Source organism: Amblyomma maculatum, chromosome 2, assembly GCF_055883805.1.
Source record: "Amblyomma maculatum isolate TAMU_Amacu chromosome 2, ASM5588380v1, whole genome shotgun sequence".
Lineage (NCBI taxonomy): Eukaryota > Metazoa > Arthropoda > Arachnida > Ixodida > Ixodidae > Amblyomma > Amblyomma maculatum.
In genome coordinates this window covers 157,874,714-157,892,728 of record NC_139345.1, presented here as the reverse complement: position 1 = coordinate 157,892,728, position 18,015 = coordinate 157,874,714, and the positions used below count along the sequence as shown (strand labels likewise).

At 47.3% G+C, this 18,015-nt stretch overlaps 1 protein-coding gene across 5 annotated transcripts in view; it reads right to left on the bottom strand.

The window, feature by feature from the left end:
• Positions 1-18,015, bottom strand: part of LOC146200263 (coiled-coil domain-containing protein AGAP005037) — a 344,563-nt gene that overhangs the window by 265,829 nt on the left and 60,719 nt on the right. The window lies entirely within an intron of this gene.

The following is an 18,015-nucleotide window of genomic DNA, read 5'->3' as shown; positions in this document are numbered from 1 at the left end:
GGGTGTCATTTATGATGATAATTTCACATGGCGGGTTCACATTGACCATGCTGCAGTGAAAGGGGCTCGTGCTGTGGGCATGCTGCTCACGTTGCGTAATCCTCGGTCTGGGATGCGGTGAAATGCGCTTTTATTGATTTATGTTATGTATATCCGACCAGTTTTAGAATTGGGATCTATGTTGTTTTCTGGTTCACTTGATAACAAAATTCGCCTGCTCGTTCTTTTGGAGCGGGAGGCGCTTCGTTTGTGCCTTGGGCTTCCCAAATTATTGGCTAACAATGTACTTTACCTTGAAATCAGAATTTTACCTTTGAGAGTTAGATTGAAATGTTTGACTGTCCAAACGTGTTTAAAGAGAGTCACATTTCCATCGCTCCCTGTATTTTTTATTTATTTATTTATTTATTTTTTGTTGTCAGCCGACCTCTATTTTGGGGGTCAACTGTTCTGTGTTTCATACCACGCAAGTAATACTGTTGCAAAATTAGCTAGAGCCTTTACTCCTGGGGCTTGTATTCCTTTCTAACATGATTGCCACAAAAATCAGTGGTTCTTCGGTTGAAATTATCTACGATGACGTTTTCCCCAGTAATACAAAACGTTTATCCCCCTCGAATTTTAAACGGATTATTAGAAGATAATTTACAAAGCCTTCCAATAGCATAACGATAGCAAGTGATGCCCCTCAGTGCCATGAAAAGACAGACTTGGAAATATACTGTACACTTCTAGACCGGGATTTTTCTGTTCGGCTTCTTGATTTCATCGCAATTTTCTAGGCGCAGTTTCTGGCGGTGGTGCTTGCTCTGCGTAAACTATACCCACAGTACTCAAAAGTGGCTGTAGTTGCACACTATTATTCCTTGCGCTCGTCGCTTTCCTAGAATATGTGTTCTCTAATCTAGAGCACCTTTCTATCACTGCTGCCTTCCCATACAAGCCACGTACATATGGCGTGGGTACCAGGTCACAGTAATGTGACAGTCAGTGACGTTGCTGATAGTCTAGCTAAAGAGTCTTTCAATGGCCCCGTATTGCATATCCTCCCGGCAACAGCGTACATAACAGCAGCGCGATTTCGTAGGCGCTCCTTATTAAACTCGCAGACTGGATCTATATTAACATGGGATGTCTACCTGTATCTCAAGTATTCCTGGAGTAGGAAACCATGTCAATCAAGGCAGACTGAAGTCTCTTTAACCAGGCTGCACTGCCGTATTCCGCCCCTAAAGTTCTATATGCACAGGTCTGGTTTGGCGTTTACTCCCGTCTGCGCATCCTGCGGGGAACCGGAATCAATAGAACATTTCTTGCTGTTTTGCCGCTGTTTCACCACGATGAGAAGACGGTATTTGGAGAAGCCGTTTCAACACTCGGACTTAATTTGACAGATCTTATTATTATTCTGTGCCACCATGCTTGGGCACAGCTACAGATCAGCTTTTGCTACCATTCAAAACTTCTTAATGAAATACAAGTCTGTCTTACTAATATGGTTTTCTGTTTTGTTCTTTTTTTTAATCTCTAGATATAAACCTTACAGTGTACACCTCCTGCGTGTGCTATGATTTCTTCTTTTTACCTCGGTGTTTCATCTCTTCGTTTCCTTCTCTCTTCAAATCCTTTTTTTTTTTTTGCGATGTAATTATACATCTCAAAAAATCTCTGCACCCCAATTCTTGGCCGATCCCCTCTGTGGGTATGTGCCATCAGCTTAGAGGACACCCACAACAACAATTTAGAGAGGAGGCGAAATTTATGAGTGCGTGGGGGCATCTGAATTGTAGTTGCAGTTTCCCTGACGCAGTTCTGATAGCTTTTTTTTTTTAATGTACAAAAATTCGAAAATGATTTGAGAGTAATTACACAACTTTTCGGAAGTAATTGTGATGTATTGTCATTGCTTTCGGCAATTTTAGGAGAGCGATTTGTGATGTAATTTAATTACTTTTCAAAAGTAATTTTGCTATGCACGTTGCAGTTGACCAGTTATGTTAGGTACGTGAGGTCATGACTGGACAGTGTCCAAAGAGGAGCGATTTGAATGGCAGAACAAGAGTGCGTGTCTGCAAAAAAAAAAAAAAAAAGAAAAAAAAAAAGTTGTTAGCGCACAGACAACGCTACCTTCTGGACCAAACGGTGGATAATTATACGTGAATTAAATGTGGAGTTCTCATTCGCCCAAACCATTCGCATGCCCTGATGCTGGGTTACATATTAGATTTAAAAACAAACCGAAGAGTTTAGTCTTGGAATGGTTGCCGCTAGCGAGCACGGCGGAGAAAGCATTTAGGAAGACCATGTCGCCATAACATGCAATTAATAACAACTTTGATTAGTGTTGCACTTTCGGTAGCAGTTACTTCGTTTCAGCAAGACAATCCTAACATCTAGCAGTGCCTTGCGTTAACGAAGTCTTGGGTCTGAGCAAGCGTCGGTTTTATCGCAGGCTCATTTTTTTAAGGAGCAGGTTGTGCTTTCGCGGCTATATATGACAGTCGTGTTGCTCGGAGCAATTCGTCTATCTACGTGAGCCTCCAATGCCGAACTATTTTCGTTGAGTCGTTTTTTAACGTGTGTACCTCGAGGAAACGTTGCGCCTGTAAATCTTCTGTAGGAAAATAAATTATTCCTTACCACACGCAAACCATGAAAGTACCTTCACACATTTCAGTTTGTGTGTGCGTGTGTGCGTTAGCGTGAGTGTGTGGATTCAGGTTTGTGCGCGTGCGGGTAAAAATATTGCTATTGCTTTTCCCGAGAAATAAGTCTAAAGTGTAGTCTTTTTTAAGGGCCTGGCACCGTTGAACATTGGGAATTATTAACATTTTTGTTGTAAATGCTGTGCCTTGACAACACAATGCAGTCGAAATTTGAACGGCCAAAGGCAAAGCCAATAAAGCTAAAAGGATTGACGGGGCGTAGGCTACGTCTGGGGTAAATGCGATGATCCAAGCGCTCACTTTGCTCTATATTCAGTGAGCTGCCATTAACTGAGACAACATGAGCAACATCGTGAGCTCTTGCTTCTACCCGTACTGAAGCATGGTATCTGCTTGGAAAAGTTGAGGCAACTTAATTGCAACGGTTTTGAATGCATTTCATTTAACATAAAATACCTCATTCATAAACTAGATGTAAAATGTTCATTACTATATATTGTCGATCTTTCCTGTGGTAACAAACTGGATTGTAGTAGTGCCCGTCTCGTGTCCTTCCATTTCTTCTGTGTATGTATTTGGTTATATCACTAAAAAAGATGCCAATTGAAACCTCAAATAGCGAGCGTTTGAAAAACACCAATGTTTTGCTTTTCCCAATAACGAGCTACAGCTTGGGTTGGATTTAATTGGTCCGAATTTCAGCACGTGAATATTTCAGTGGCTCCGGAACGTAATTCCCAGCGTCATGCTTTTATTTCCATGGAATGAACAAAGCGGCCACGCAGCAGAGACTTTCGCAATTTTGTAGAGAGAAAATATGTGGAGAAAGCAAACTCTCTGCGAACATCTTTGCGTGAGCGTGAATGACGTGAACACGAGTCAACGAGTGAAGCGACAAGATATGCACGATGCCAAGAGAAGAACGTTAGCATGCGATGTGAACACGGTGAGTGAACAGCCTAAGCATGCAGTTTCCGAAACTCCGGGCTGCATTAGCATTAGTTTGTTATTAAGCGACGATAGCTGCACTCTTCCTTTGTTCGCTTTGCTGTTTCTTTCGGGCGGTGTATCCGCGGAATCACCAAGAGCCGCTCTGAGGATACCGGACGAAAGATTCGATCCTCTGGTTTAATCGCCGGCGTTTTCACCAGACAGGCTCCACCCAGCGCGCACAAATCCCAAGATACTCGCTAATCAGTTGCAGGTCTCACGAGGCACTGTTAGCCCCAAATAGCCGCGCTGAGAGCATTGGCACTGCACAGCCTTCGGCGCCGAGGAAGGCCGCCGAGCTCCTCGTTTCCACCGCTGCCTCTATAACCGACACGCGGTAAGATTAGAAGCTCAAGATTACACAGTAAATGAGTAGAGTAACAACTGAGTTCCAGTAAAAACTTACTAAAGCAAAACGATTTGTCACGAAACAGTGAATATGACAAAGGGCCATAAAAAAAAAAAAGTTTTTAGTCTGTTTCTTACGACATAAAATTCTCTTTCAGAGGGATATCATTTGTAGCGCTTTTGAATATTCGGGGTATTCTTATTACGTGCAAATTCGGCGGGCAATTGTTACAGCTCAGCCACCACATTCGGCATTTTCTTTATGTTTCGCATGAGCGAATAATTTTGGTTCTTTTAAGGGAGGTTGGAGGGAGGGGGGGGGGGGGGGGGTGAGTTTATTCATAAATTTATTCTATCCCTTGTAGGAGCTCGAAGGGCATCACTTATCAGTAGGAAACGCCGAGATCATATCGTACATATATGTACGATATATGTACGAGCGCAGCAAAAAAAAAAAAAAAAAAAAAAAAATAATAATAATAATAATACTAAAAATAAATAAATCCCACAATCATATCAGCTCAAGTGGAAGCCCACTATAAAAACTGGGTTGTCAGTATACCGTTCACTTGTTTCGCTGCGTTGAGCGAGAGGGCTAAGAATCGCGACACTTGCCTGTTTCGGCGGGGAACTCCCACTGAAGCGTTGCGGTATAGCCTTTCACAGATGTTTCTTTTTCGTGACTCTTTTGCAAAGTCACACTTCCGGTGGGGGCTCTTTTGTGTTGTGAGGATGTCGACTTAGCCTAGCGAGCTCCCTAAGCGCCTGATGACAGTGAGAAAACAGTGCTACGTTTGCAGAAGGCGAGAGATGGAGAAATGCATTGAAACGCAGAGAGGAGGGGACTCACTAGTACCAACGTATCAATCACTACGCTCCTGGCTTTCACGCTTCTTTTTCTTTTTTTTCATTCCGTTGACGGTAACTTCAGCTACTAAGCTCTTGCGGCATGCATATCAATGTATATAACTTTCCTATTGAGAATTGAAGTAAGAAAATGGATATCTTGAAAGGTGTTTTGGTTGGGTTTGCGTGAGCAAACTTAACAGGGTAGATCCGAACAGTAGGAGTTATGTCTAAAGCGTCAATTGTTAGGCGCTGCCAACTCGAGCTTCTCCATTGAGGTAAAGGGTGAGATCGGCATGCAACCTTCCAACACTATTAGATTCCGATTTAGACACTCTGCCCCTATATGCCACGTAGGCACTTTCGCAAGGTTTGATTAAAACAGGGCTTATATATATATATATATATATATATATATATATGTATATATATATATATATATTACACTGTGTATATTACATTATTAATATATACACTGTTGCTCGGTGATTTCTGCGCCATCAACTGCTTTAGTATAGTTTTAGTATATATATTGTGAGCCTTCCGTGGATGTTCTTTAATTTATTCATTCCATGATCTTCCTCTTTCATTTGTACATACCATCATCATCGTCCCGCGGCGCCGGCTCAGGCGCGCGCCTGGGCTTTGTCATCGGAGTAAAACGCCAGACACGGCATCCCTTGCTTTGCCGTCTCGACCTTGCCGTCTCGACCTGGCCTTCTTCCACAAGTGGTGGAGGTAGGACTTGATCCCCTTGCTGTTTTGTGCCCTGCCTCTCGCTGGAGCTACGTTCCGGTCGCTGTTTACCGCCTGCCACCATCGTTATGACCACCGAGAGTACCCACGAATCCGCAGCACCCTCTACCTCGGCTGCACCACCCCCTCCGACTGTGCCCACACGACAACGCGACCCGCCGCTGTTCGCTGGTCGTCGCGATGAAGACGTCGATGACTGGCTGGACACCTATGAACGCTGCAGTAACTACAACCGGTGGGACGATGCTCTAAAATTTCTGAATGTTTCTTTTTACCTCATTGAGGTCGCCAGAACCTGGTTTATTAACCGCGAACCCCACACCACTAACTGGAACACGTTCAAGCAGCAGTTCCGCCAATATTTTGCGGACCCAGCAGTTCGGACAGAGGTCGCGAAGAATAAGCTCGCCTCTCGCCTCCAAGGTCCCGATGAGTCGTACGCGTCTTACATAGAGGCCATACTTGCACTTTGCCGGCGTATTAGTCCCACCATGCCGGAACCTGAACGCGTACACCATATCTTGAAAGGAATTAATTCAGTGGCATATAACACCCTGATTGCCCAGAATCCTTCTACCGTTGACGCCATTATTGCGACCTGCCAACGTATCGACCAGCTGCAGTCCTCCCGATTGCAGCCCGGCATTGCTACTGGCCCGACCTCTGCTGACATGGATCTGCGGGCACTGATTCGAGCCATCATCCGGGAGGAGCTCCAAGCCCTCAAGCCTGTCTGTCAACACGGGTGCGATCATTCTTCGGTACCTTCTAATGACGCCGGTCTCCGCAACATCATTAAAGATGAGCTGGCAACAATCACTCGGCCTATGGTGTCCGACCCTCCTGCAACCCGCCCAGCATCGACTTACGCAAACGTCGCAGCATCACCCCCTCCTTTTGTTCCGCCGCCACAACTGGCACCGCCCTACAACCACATCAACGCCGTGACGACGGCTCAGCCTACGCCACCCTATTACGCACCTTGGCGCCCCTCTCGCCCAGTTTGCTACTACTGTGGAATCCGAGGGCATATATCCCGCTTCTGTCGTCGACGCATTCAAAACGAGCGGCGTGGTTACGACGCCTTCGAAAGTGACGTACCCTCATATTATCAGCAGCGACCTATTCCCAGCCCACCTCGTCGATCCTCCCCACCTCCAGTATCTTCCTCTGAGCCTCGTGGGAACCATGTATCCCGACGCCGGTCCACATCCCCATACCGCCGCTCAGTTTCCCCTCTCCGCCCCGCAACCGTTCTCCCTGTCCGCCATCCGGAAAACTAAGTGTTGCAGTTTCCGGAGGTCAAACTGCACTCTGCGAACTTACTAAAAGTCCTCCTGATCGCCCGTATAACGTGATTGCTGTTATCGCTGAAGGTTTACCGGTTGAAGCTTTGATTGATACAGGGGCTGCAATTTCTGTTATTCACGCTGATTTGTGCTACCGTTTGCGAAAAGTGACAACACCATATGATGGGCCTGAACTCCGTGGAGCCAGTGACGTTCCTTTGCGCCCTTCAGCGAAGTGCACCGTACGAGTTGTTATCGACGGCATCCGCCATCATGTGCAGTTTGCTGTGCTCTCACCTTGTGCGCATCTGATGATTTTTGGATGGGATTTTTTGTCAACCGCTTCAGCGTTAATTTCTTGTGGTGAGCGTGTTATCCATATGACAGACAGCGATTTCTCATCTGACTTTCCTGAACGACATCATCCCCTCGTTGCCGCCGCTGATACTGTTTTGCCTCCTCAGTGCGAAAAACTGCTTACTGTTGTTTCTGACCACATAACTGACGGGGACGTACTAATAGCACCATCATATAGTCATCTTGCACGCGGCATCGCCTTCCCGTCAAGTCTTGTCCGATTCCACAACGGCTCAGCGACAGTAGTGGCCACTAACACTTCACGTGAATCCCTCGTGCTCCCAAAAGGAACTTCTCTGCATTGCATGGTGGATGTTCAACCTTTTTCCCTGATGGTGCTCACCGCCCCTCCGCCTCAGCAACGTGTTTCCTCAGACGTCTCTCTTTCTGTTCTCGCAAAGACTATTAATCCTAAACTTACGCCGAGCCAACGCCAAGAACTGCTGGCATTGCTTCGACACCACCAAGCCATTTTTGATGCCACTTCCACACCACTGGGACAGACTAGTGTTGCGCACCATCGCATCATTACTGAAGGTAACTCTATCGTTCGCCGACGGCCTTATCGGGTTTCCCTCTCTGAACGAAAAGTAATTGAAGAAAATGTAAATGACATGCTCCATCGCAATATAATTCGTCCCTCAACAAGCCCATGGTCCTCCCCAGTAGTGCTAGTTAAAAAAAAGGACGGCTCGGTACGCTTTTGTGTTGATTACCGCGCCCTCAACAAAATTACCCGCAAAGATGTATATCCGATGCCACGAATTGATGACGCCCTTGACTCTCTCCAAGGCTCAGAATATTTCTCGACCTTGGACCTTCGCTCAGGTTATTGGCAAATACCTATGCACGAGGACGACAAAGAAAAAACCGCTTTCGCAACACCCGATGGCCTTTACGAATTTAATGTTATGCCTTTCGGACTTTGTAACGCACCAGCGACATTTGAAAGAATGATCGATACTGTGCTTCGTGGCCTAAAATGGAGAACCTGTTTGTGCTACTTGGACGACATTGTTGTCTTTTCGACAACCTTTAATGACCATCTCACGCGCCTGAATGAAGTCCTCACCTGTCTCGCTTCGGCAGGCCTTCAGCTCAACACCAAAAAGTGCCACTTTGCACAGAAGGAAATTAGAATATTGGGACATCTGGTCAGTCATGACGGCATTCGCCCAGATCCTGAAAAAACAATCGCGGTCTTGAACTTTCCTCGTCCACAACGGACTACAGATTTGCGCAGTTTCCTCGGCCTCGCCTCTTATTTCCGGCGTTTTATAAGGCATTTTGCAACTATTGCTGCACCACTTCACGAGCTACTTAAAGCACGCAGCCCTTTCGTATGGACAGAACAGTGCGAAACTGCTTTTAATGACCTAAAGCACGCCCTCACATCAGATCCTGTTCTTGCCCACTTCAGTGACAGCGCTCCAACTATCCTGCACACCGATGCCAGTGGTCACGGTCTTGGCGCTGTACTTCTGCAGCGTGATGCAACATCGCGTGAGAAAGTGATTGCCTTTGCCAGTCGGACTCTGACTCCAGCTGAGAAAAACTACACCATTACCGAGCAGGAGTGTCTTGCCGTCGTCTGGGCTGTCCAAAAATTTCGCCCTTATCTATACGGTCGGCACTTCACAGTTGTGACCGACCACCATGCTCTTTGCTGGTTGTCTTCACTCAAAAATTTGACAGGCTGACTTGGCCGCTGGATTCTACGCCTGCAAGAATACAATTTCGACGTCACTTATAAATCTGGTCGCCAACACCAAGACGCCGACGCTCTCTCTCGCTGCCCACTTACGGAATCAGCCTGCTGTTTTTCTTCGCAACGCATTTCTACCTCTGACCACAGCCGGCCATCTCTTTCCCCGACGCATATCACGACAGTTTCTTTTGACGATTCTGAGCACAAACACGCACTCCGCTCGCAGCAATTAGCTGACGCCTACTGCCGTCCTATCATCGACCGCCTTATCGGCGCTTCGGACCCGCCCAATGCTAGGCTTCGCCGACAGCTTCGCAATTTCAAGCTCGAAGATGGCATCCTACTCCGTTACGTGTATTGCCCTGATGGAACTCGCTGGATCCCAGTCGTGCCGCGTGTGCTTCGCCCACGTATTCTGGCGGCTCTCCACGATGACGCTACTGCAGGCCACCTTGGTTTTGACAAAACCTACGACCGCGTGAGAAAACGATTCTTTTGGCCTGGCTTATCTTCCACCGTTGCCAAATACGTCGCATCCTGCCCTCTGTGCCAACGTCGCAAACGACTGACTACTTCGCCCGCTGGCCTTCTACAACCTCTTCCTTGTCCTGCCACGCCATTCGACGTAGTCGGCATCGACTTATATGGTCCCCTACCTCTCTCCGATGGGGGTAACCGTTGGATTATAACAGCTGTCGACCACCTCACACGCTACGCTGAGACAGCACCTGTACCGACTGGTTCCGCTGAAGAAGTAGCAAATTTCTTTTTGCGATCAATTGTATTACGTCATGGCGCTCCTCGGGTGCTCCTAAGTGACCGCGGTACAGCCTTCTTATCGAAAGTCGTTGCCGAAGTTCTTCAAGCGTCATCCACCCTTCATAAGACAACCTCGAGCTACCATCCCCAGACTAACGGGCTGACTGAGCGATTTCACCGCACCTTATCGGATATGATCTCCATGTACATCTCACCGGTTGGTTGGTTGGTTGGTTCATAGGAAGGGAAAGGCGCAGTATCTGTCACACTTGCTCTGTGGACACCTGAACCGCGCCGTAAGGGAAGGGATGAAGGTGGGAGTGAAAGTGGATAGAGAGAAAGGAGGGCCGTAGTGGAGGGCTACGGAGTAATTTCGACCACCTGGGGATCTTTAACGTGCGCTGACATCGCACAGCACACGACGCCTCTTCGTTTCGCCTCCATCGAAACGCAGCCGCCGAGGCCGGGATTCGATCCCGGGAACTCCGGCACAGTAGTCGGGCGCCTTACCACTGCACCACCCCGGCGGGGCGTATCATCGAAATTGGGACATTTTTCTACCATTCGTCACTTTCGCCTATAACACAGCAGTACAGCGGACTACCGGTTATTCTCCGTTTTTCCTCGTTTATGGCCGTCCTCCCATTACAATTCTCGACGCTTCCTTCTTCTCTACGCCCGACTACTCCACATCAGTACCTACCCATTTTTTATCTCGTGTGGCCAGATGCCGTCATCTTGCCCGCCTCAACACGGCAGCGTGCCAGGAAGACCGCAAGACTCGCTATGATTCTACACATCGAGTGGTCTCTTTCCGTCCTGGCGACGAAGTACTGCTTTATACACCGTTGCGCACCCCTGGCCTTAGTGACAAATTCCACCACCGCTACATAGGTCCCTATGAGGTCATAAACCAAACTTCCCCAGTGAATTACAAAGTGACGCCTGTTGATACCCCAGCTGATCGACGCCACCGTGGAACTGAAATTGTTCACGTGTCTCGCTTGAAACCGTTTGTGCGCCGCGATGCATCGCTTAGTTAGGAGCGGCCAGGCTGGCCGCTTCCGACCCCCCGGGCAGATTGTGTGAGCCTTCCGTGGATGTTCTTTAATTTATTCATTCCATGATCTTCCTCTTTCATTTGTACATACCATCATCATCGTCCCGCGGCGCCGGCTCAGGCGCGCGCCTGGGCTTTGTCATCGGAGTAAAACGCCAGACACGGCATCCCTTGCTTTGCCGTCTCGACCTTGCCGTCTCGACCTGGCCTTCTTCCACAATATATATATATATATATATATATATATATATATATATATATATATATATATATATATATATATATATATATATATATATATATATATATATATATATATATATATTACACTGTGTATATTACATTATTAATATATACACTGTTGCTCGGTGATTTCTGCGCCATCAACTGTTTTAGTACAGTTTTTTCTGGGTGCTCGCTTGCATTAAACATGCCTGAGACGGCAGCAGTGACATGTTTTTCCTGTGGTTTAACCGTAAAAACTGACGTGATGAGCCAGGCGACTTCAGTCTGCTTTGAAATGGATAGTGAGCCTGATCATTCGCAGTAGTTTTCGGAAGCTAAGATACGCCGCACCCATTGGCGTGAGCACAACGGATGAGAAGACAACGACTACTGCATCTATATCTATCATGTGCAAAGATAATCTACGTCAACCTGGTGCCGTAGTCATTCAGTGGTAGTGCTCTTTCTTGCACGGCATACACCGTTTAGTCGCGATCAACTTCTGTTTATCTTCAGGTTTATATCCAAAAGTGCAATGAATAGAAATAACAAGCCTGATTCCGAGCTGAGTATATATATTCGTAATGCGCGTCCGCAGTTCCGTACAACGCATCAAATTAAAATTGCCGCCCATTGCCCAATTTGCTTCAGAGCTTTTCCCGCCTCTATAGCGGGACCAGCGTAGAAAATCCCCTTTCATCGATTCGTAGGCTTTGGTTCAGTTTTTCAGCCTCTTTCGCTGCAAATGGCACGTATACTTTCTCAAGTGCCGTGCATGTTTTGGTTTTCGCTGCGCGGTCGCATGGTTTGACGCCAGTGGGAAAACACGCGCGATCGCGATTTCTGGCGGCTGCTAGTGCGGTCATGACTTAAGGCTTCGGGCGGAAATTGTAAAATGACGGAGTAATTAAGTATAGTTCCGTACAGGTGGTCTGCTATCCTCGGGACCAAAAAGAAAATGAGAAAACAGGATCACCAATGCCAGCACCAAAAGTTCTCAACGTCGCTGATATTTTTGCGAAGCCTTCGGTCTGGAGTACCCATCTACCAGGAGGCACTGCTGTCGTGGACTGAAGCGTTAGTGGCTGCGGGGCAGTGAGAAATTTGTTGAAGTAAACCAATAGGGGTATTAGAAAAGGAGTAACCTATTTTACAGCCCCCGTATTGGCTTCAGCGCCTAAGAAATATAACTAAATATTCTGAGCGGACTCTATGTTAAAAAAAAAAAAAAAATGCACTCCAATACCTCCTTTGTAGGCGCTGAAGCCTAGGTACAGAAGTTAAAAATAGGTTGGCGTTGGGGGTGTAAGATATTCGATTGGCGTCCCTATATTCAGCCGCATTGGGGGCGCTCGGTGAGCGTTTAGCATGCTTCTTCACAGCACATATAGGACATATCGATAACTACCAACGTTGTGATCTATCTTGAAACTGCACGTACGTCCGTCTCATACGGTAGTTTATGACTATAGATCACCCGCCGCTGCAAATAAGCCTTTGCTATAACGAAGAGTTTGCGGATTCCCTCTGACCGCTGTAACGGGATTTAGCTATACATGATACCACCTTATATTTTCGAAGTTATATTGGCAACTCAATTTGTCGTAGGGGTCGAAATAAGAGTCTGGAGAATGCGATAACTGTACCACCTTTTGGCCTCGAGGTGATAAAAAAAAATTGTATCTCTCAAAGTACGGAAACAGGCAGGTACAGGCTGTAACCATTGCACCTAAACGCCACCACTTTCTGCACGTATATTGGTCTCATATTTCTACGGTATGATTACTGCAAATTAACTATTGTTGACGATGAGGACGATTTGATTTGCCTTACACTAACAGGCAGCTTGGTCAAAGTACGTACGTCATGTGCGATGTGCTCTTTTTTTCATTTTTCCTGTCGGCGAAGGGAGGTGAGGGGGGAGGGGGGGGCATTGCGAGATTTCAAGCCTAACTTTTGAAATTTATGCCTACACCTAAGACCTACTAAGAATACTGGTGGTATAGGCTTTCCTTGAAGTGAACGGCTACAAGGGGAACTAGGGAAGCGGTTTGCAACTAGGGAAACATAGCGCGGAAAGAACGAAGGACGAAGACGAGACGGGGCACAGCGCTTGTCCCGTCTCGTCTTCGTCCTTCGTTCTGTCTGCGCTATGCTTCCTTACACTGAATTACCAACCTGTCCAGGGCTGTCCCCTCCTGAAAAAACCTCTAAAAGTCTCGACCTGTAAAGATCGAACGTGATTACCGCCTCGCGATGTTCAACTGAGAGCGCCTCAGATTAACAAATGGAGAGAGCAAAATGAACGGAAAACTCGAAGCGTATTGAACGCCTCGTACGCTTGCGAAGCTCCTGTCCTGGCCATTTGGGGCATGACTGTCGAAAGTATTCGACTATCCAACTACCGTTCATACACTAAATATAACGAGAAAATGTACAGGCAGGTCATAGTGGCCACCATGTGCTATTTATTAAAGGAATCATATCTGACGTATGTCTATATGGCGTATCAGATAACTTCTGCAAACAGTCTGCTTCCTCAGCCTTGCGGACTTAATATCCACCTTGCGAACTCAATATCCGCGGCGACAATTGGAGCCGCACTCAGCCAATATAACGTGTATATTGAGCCCCCGAGGAGTCACAGTGAAGACCAGGGAAACTTTTGCACTGGAGATCAACGTACATAACAAGTCCAGATAGCGCAAGCAGCCTATATAATTTGGTGAGATGGAAGATGAATAGACAAGCTTGTTAATTTCAACATTCTCGTGAAGTATTGTCCTCCGCAGCACCAAAACATCACTATGTTCCGCAGATAGCTTATGCAGTACCATGAAAAACTTTGTGCATATGGCAGAGTCTGTAAGTTTCGAAATACACCACGCTTTTGTCCAGAGTTAGATCAGAAGAACGAAGGCGAATGTGTTCACACAAGCACTTGCCGTCCATCAAGTACTGATGTGTTTGAGGGAAGACATTACGCGCATCTGCTATGCTGACCTATGCATGAAGCCTCGTTGTTGCAGGCTCCGCAAATGAACCCGCTTTGCAGAGAGGTGCGCGTGCCTTCTGTCGTTCCGAGCGAACGTTTTCGATCCTAAACCTAAGCTCTCACGCTTGTTGCCAGCGTCGTTAGTGTTGGGTGCGTTGGTGTATCGTGATAAAAGAGAATGGACCGCCAACAGACGAAAATAGCAGGCATATAGACCGTGCAAATACCCTTCAGTGGTCTCTCTGCTCTGGTGAGTTTGTTTGTCTGTTTGATGTCCTTTCACGACGTAACCGTCAATTTCCGCACACAGGTGCACGTAAGTATTGTGCCACGTACTCATCGTTGAGACCGCTTCAGTGACTGCGGAGAGGTAGTTAGGTCGGTTGCAAATTTCCTCTCGTTTCGAAACCTGCGGAACGAAATGATGTTTTTGCCTTCGAGAAAAGCGAACAGTTATGAACCTCATCATGGAGTCAAGGCGTAATATTGAAATGCTCGCAGGAAAGGCACTCCCGACGCCATATTTAAGCCGCACTATAGATGGTGGAAGCCGCACTTGGGTAATGACTGCAGGTGCTTCGGCCGCCTTCGTCGGCTCCCTCACTTCCACCACAGCCGCCGTAGCTGCTGTCACCGCTGAGGGACCGCCGCAGTCAGTTGCTTCTCTTCGAGCATATATATATGCTTCGAGTCAGACAGCGCGCCCAGCTTCACTTGGGTCTTTCTGCATTTAACGGGCTACCGCCTTTAGTTGCTTATGCGCGCCCGCCACTGGGCTCGGCGTCTAGAGGTTCCACAACTCTCGGCAGCCGTACGGCCTTAGCGACGTGTTCGGCCGAAGTGTTCTGACCTTATTGTTCGGCTGCTTAAAGCTGTATGTCGACGGTGACGTAGACGGATCGTGCTACCTTTCCACTTGTATGGCTCCAATGGGTGACCGAAGCTCTAGTACTGTGATTGGCATTTTAAAGCGGTGAGCGAACACAAAAAGAAATTAAAAAAAATGACAGTGGCAGCAATTGGCCAGCTGAAAACTGCTGTAAGGCGTTGTGAAGGGCTAGTTCACGCATTTGGAACGAAAGAATAAAACTGACGACAAAAAACACACGCAAGCACAGACAAGGTGCAATGTGAGTCAACTGCAGCCCAACTCAAGGAGCCACTTACCATCGAGAGCCATAGGGAAACAAAACTCCTGTTTCCTGCGTGTAACAATCACACATTGCCGGCGGCTGTGGTAAGGAAAAGGTAAGCTTTTTGTCACCCGGATATTATTGGCCTAGGCGAATTAACAATGCTTCGGCGATGTCCAGCTTCGTGCTCGGTTTCAAATCCGCCACGCTTTTCGGATGATATGCCCGAGACTAGAATGAGGAACTTGTCAAAGATATGCTATCGTAAAGATTGCGACGTCGATTACCTAAAGGAAGGTTATCACATGGCTAACTCTGCACAAACACAATGTGCTTCGCGAATCGAGCGAACTCACCTGTCATATACTATATTCAGTTTATTTCTCTCCATTCGTTCCTCGTGCAAATGTCAGCATCGATGCTCCCTCCGGCATAATACTGTCACCGCCCATCGCAAAGGACAGCGTCGCTTGCATGCACGCCCATGCTATGATAAGAAGTGTCGGTGCGCGCACTCTTTCTCAGTGGCGTGAGCGGACCGGCCAGGGTAAAGTGTTTACGTATTCGTGGAAACTTTGCATCCGCGATCCGCCCAGCGCATGTGTTATTGACGGCTCGCAAACATTACCTTTTCCCAGAGCCCGTCCAGAACTTTCAGCGTTCGAGAACGACGCCGCACCGTTTTACGGCGTTTGAACGATGCCTTATATACGGTGCAATGCCTTCTACGCATCCCTTTGGTCTTCGCTCCGCTGGTCACGGAGCCAATCAAGCTGACGTCAGCTCCTTGACTGCAGCTCAGAGCTGGGCTGCAGCGTCAAAATAAAGCGTTAATTCCTAAAAGAGAAAATGTCCAGATCCAGCTATTCACACAAAGGTGCTGCTACTGCTGAGACTATATAGACGCACGGCTCGCCCTTTTAGCGTCGCTGCTGAAGCCAAGCTTGATTTCCCAGGAGAGGCAAGGGTGTGCATCGGAGTTCCTTAGCCCTCACCCTTCGCCCCGTTTTCCGAGGCAAGCACTGACGGTGCGGTGCTGGTTGCGGGACGCCCCGCCAACCGGTCGATATACCGCTTCAAGCATGTAACAGGACGCGTGCCGACGAGCGCATGCATTTCTAATGGCGAGTCGTTTGCCCGACATGGCCTTCGCTATGCTGTAAGAGCGCAACAGGGTATCCCCGCTGCCCGTGCTGCTTTGAGGCGCTTTTTCATTCGCCAAAGTGATGTGGAGGCCTAAGCGGTGCGGTGGGGCTTGCATCCAGTCTAATATTCTTTCGCTGCCGCCTTGCAGCAACATGAGCGATTTCGTGAGAGAAACCAAACAAGCAAACAAGCAACTAAGCGAGCAAAAAACAAGGCCAGAAACTTGCTAGCTGGCATGGAAGTAACGAATTTCCGTTGTCGAAACATGGCGAGGAATGCAGGAAACGAAGTGGTTCCTGAACTTAAGATGCATCTACGCATTCTACCAAACCAAGGTGCCTTGCGATAATTCATTTGCGCGCAACTCGATTATAATATCTGCATTTTTCGTGGCCTCAGTTCAAAATATTTGCGTGGAAAACACTGCGTTTATGACGTCACAAACATTACTGGGCGCGAGGACATACCGTGGCGCCACCTCTCGGGAGCGCCCGCATGAAGAAGTAAGTGGGATAACGCACGTTTAACTGCTGTTGTACGATGCTTTGCTAGGCCGTTCAGTTGCGCGTCAGCATTACGTTCATTTATTTATTTAATATACCCCTCGGTCTGGGCCTGCATATGTTTAATTGAAGGTATTAGACCCACTTGTTCGGCAAGAATGCACTTCACCGGATCAGAGTTATCGAAGTTGGCGAACTTTACTGCTGCGATGATGCGCACCGGCTACAGCATTTATGCTGTCAGGAAAAAAAAAAAAAAACACACACACACACACAAGCTACCACACAACCAGTCAGATGTAAGCAGCCAGTGCACAGGTAATGGCACTCATCTGCAAGAGCAGATGACTGTCAGGAGCCTCACAGATGCTGAGCGCCTTCGCATAGCGCTGGTGGAAGCGGCACCGTTCGCCCACTCGCTTGAACGTAGCAGAGCAAGCAAGTTTGACTGCTGGGATGACATGGATTGATTTTTTAACAAGTGTGAAGACGTGCGTTCCACGCAGCTAATTTTTGCGCACTGACTACCGTCATTGGCACTCTTGGTTAGAGCGGATATTTGTTTTCCCCGCCCACAGTAGCCTTTTTTTTTTTTTTTTTACGCATATCTCGATCAGCACATCACAACATGCCTGTACTGCTCTATCTTTCCTTTATTCACGGACTCTGTCATTTGAAATTACTAGAGTACTGAAGACGCTGCCTGAGACAACTCACCATGCATACCGCTGAGCGAGGCGGCAGAATCTTCTTGTTCACTTCAGTGAACCTTCCGTGTCAACGCGTTCATTCTGAATAATTTGAGACCTTCTGGCTTTCGTACGATCCCTCCTTTCTTTGGGAGGGCACTGCTCCATGAAGAAACCAGCAACTTTTCCATCTTTTCAGCAGTAATATTGCTAGCTTCACAAGTGATAAGCGCAAATTAAAACACGTGCACCGTTCCTTCTGCTGCTCACCGAACTTTTAGCACCAACTCTATGGATGAAATCTCGCTCGCTTAAATGTCCGCTGCGCACATCAAGAGAATTAACCCTCGGTGATTTGCCCATTCAAATTTTGATTAAAGAAGGTTCTGTGAGCTTATGTTTTGGGTAGCAATGGGACCTTAGTCTTGGTTCTCTCACTTACGTCCGGGTACAGAGCAGTAAAAGACCGTAGCAACAGCTTAAATAAACTTCAGCAGCCTCAGTAACAATGCAAGATGAAAAAGTATATAAATCCCAACTACAGA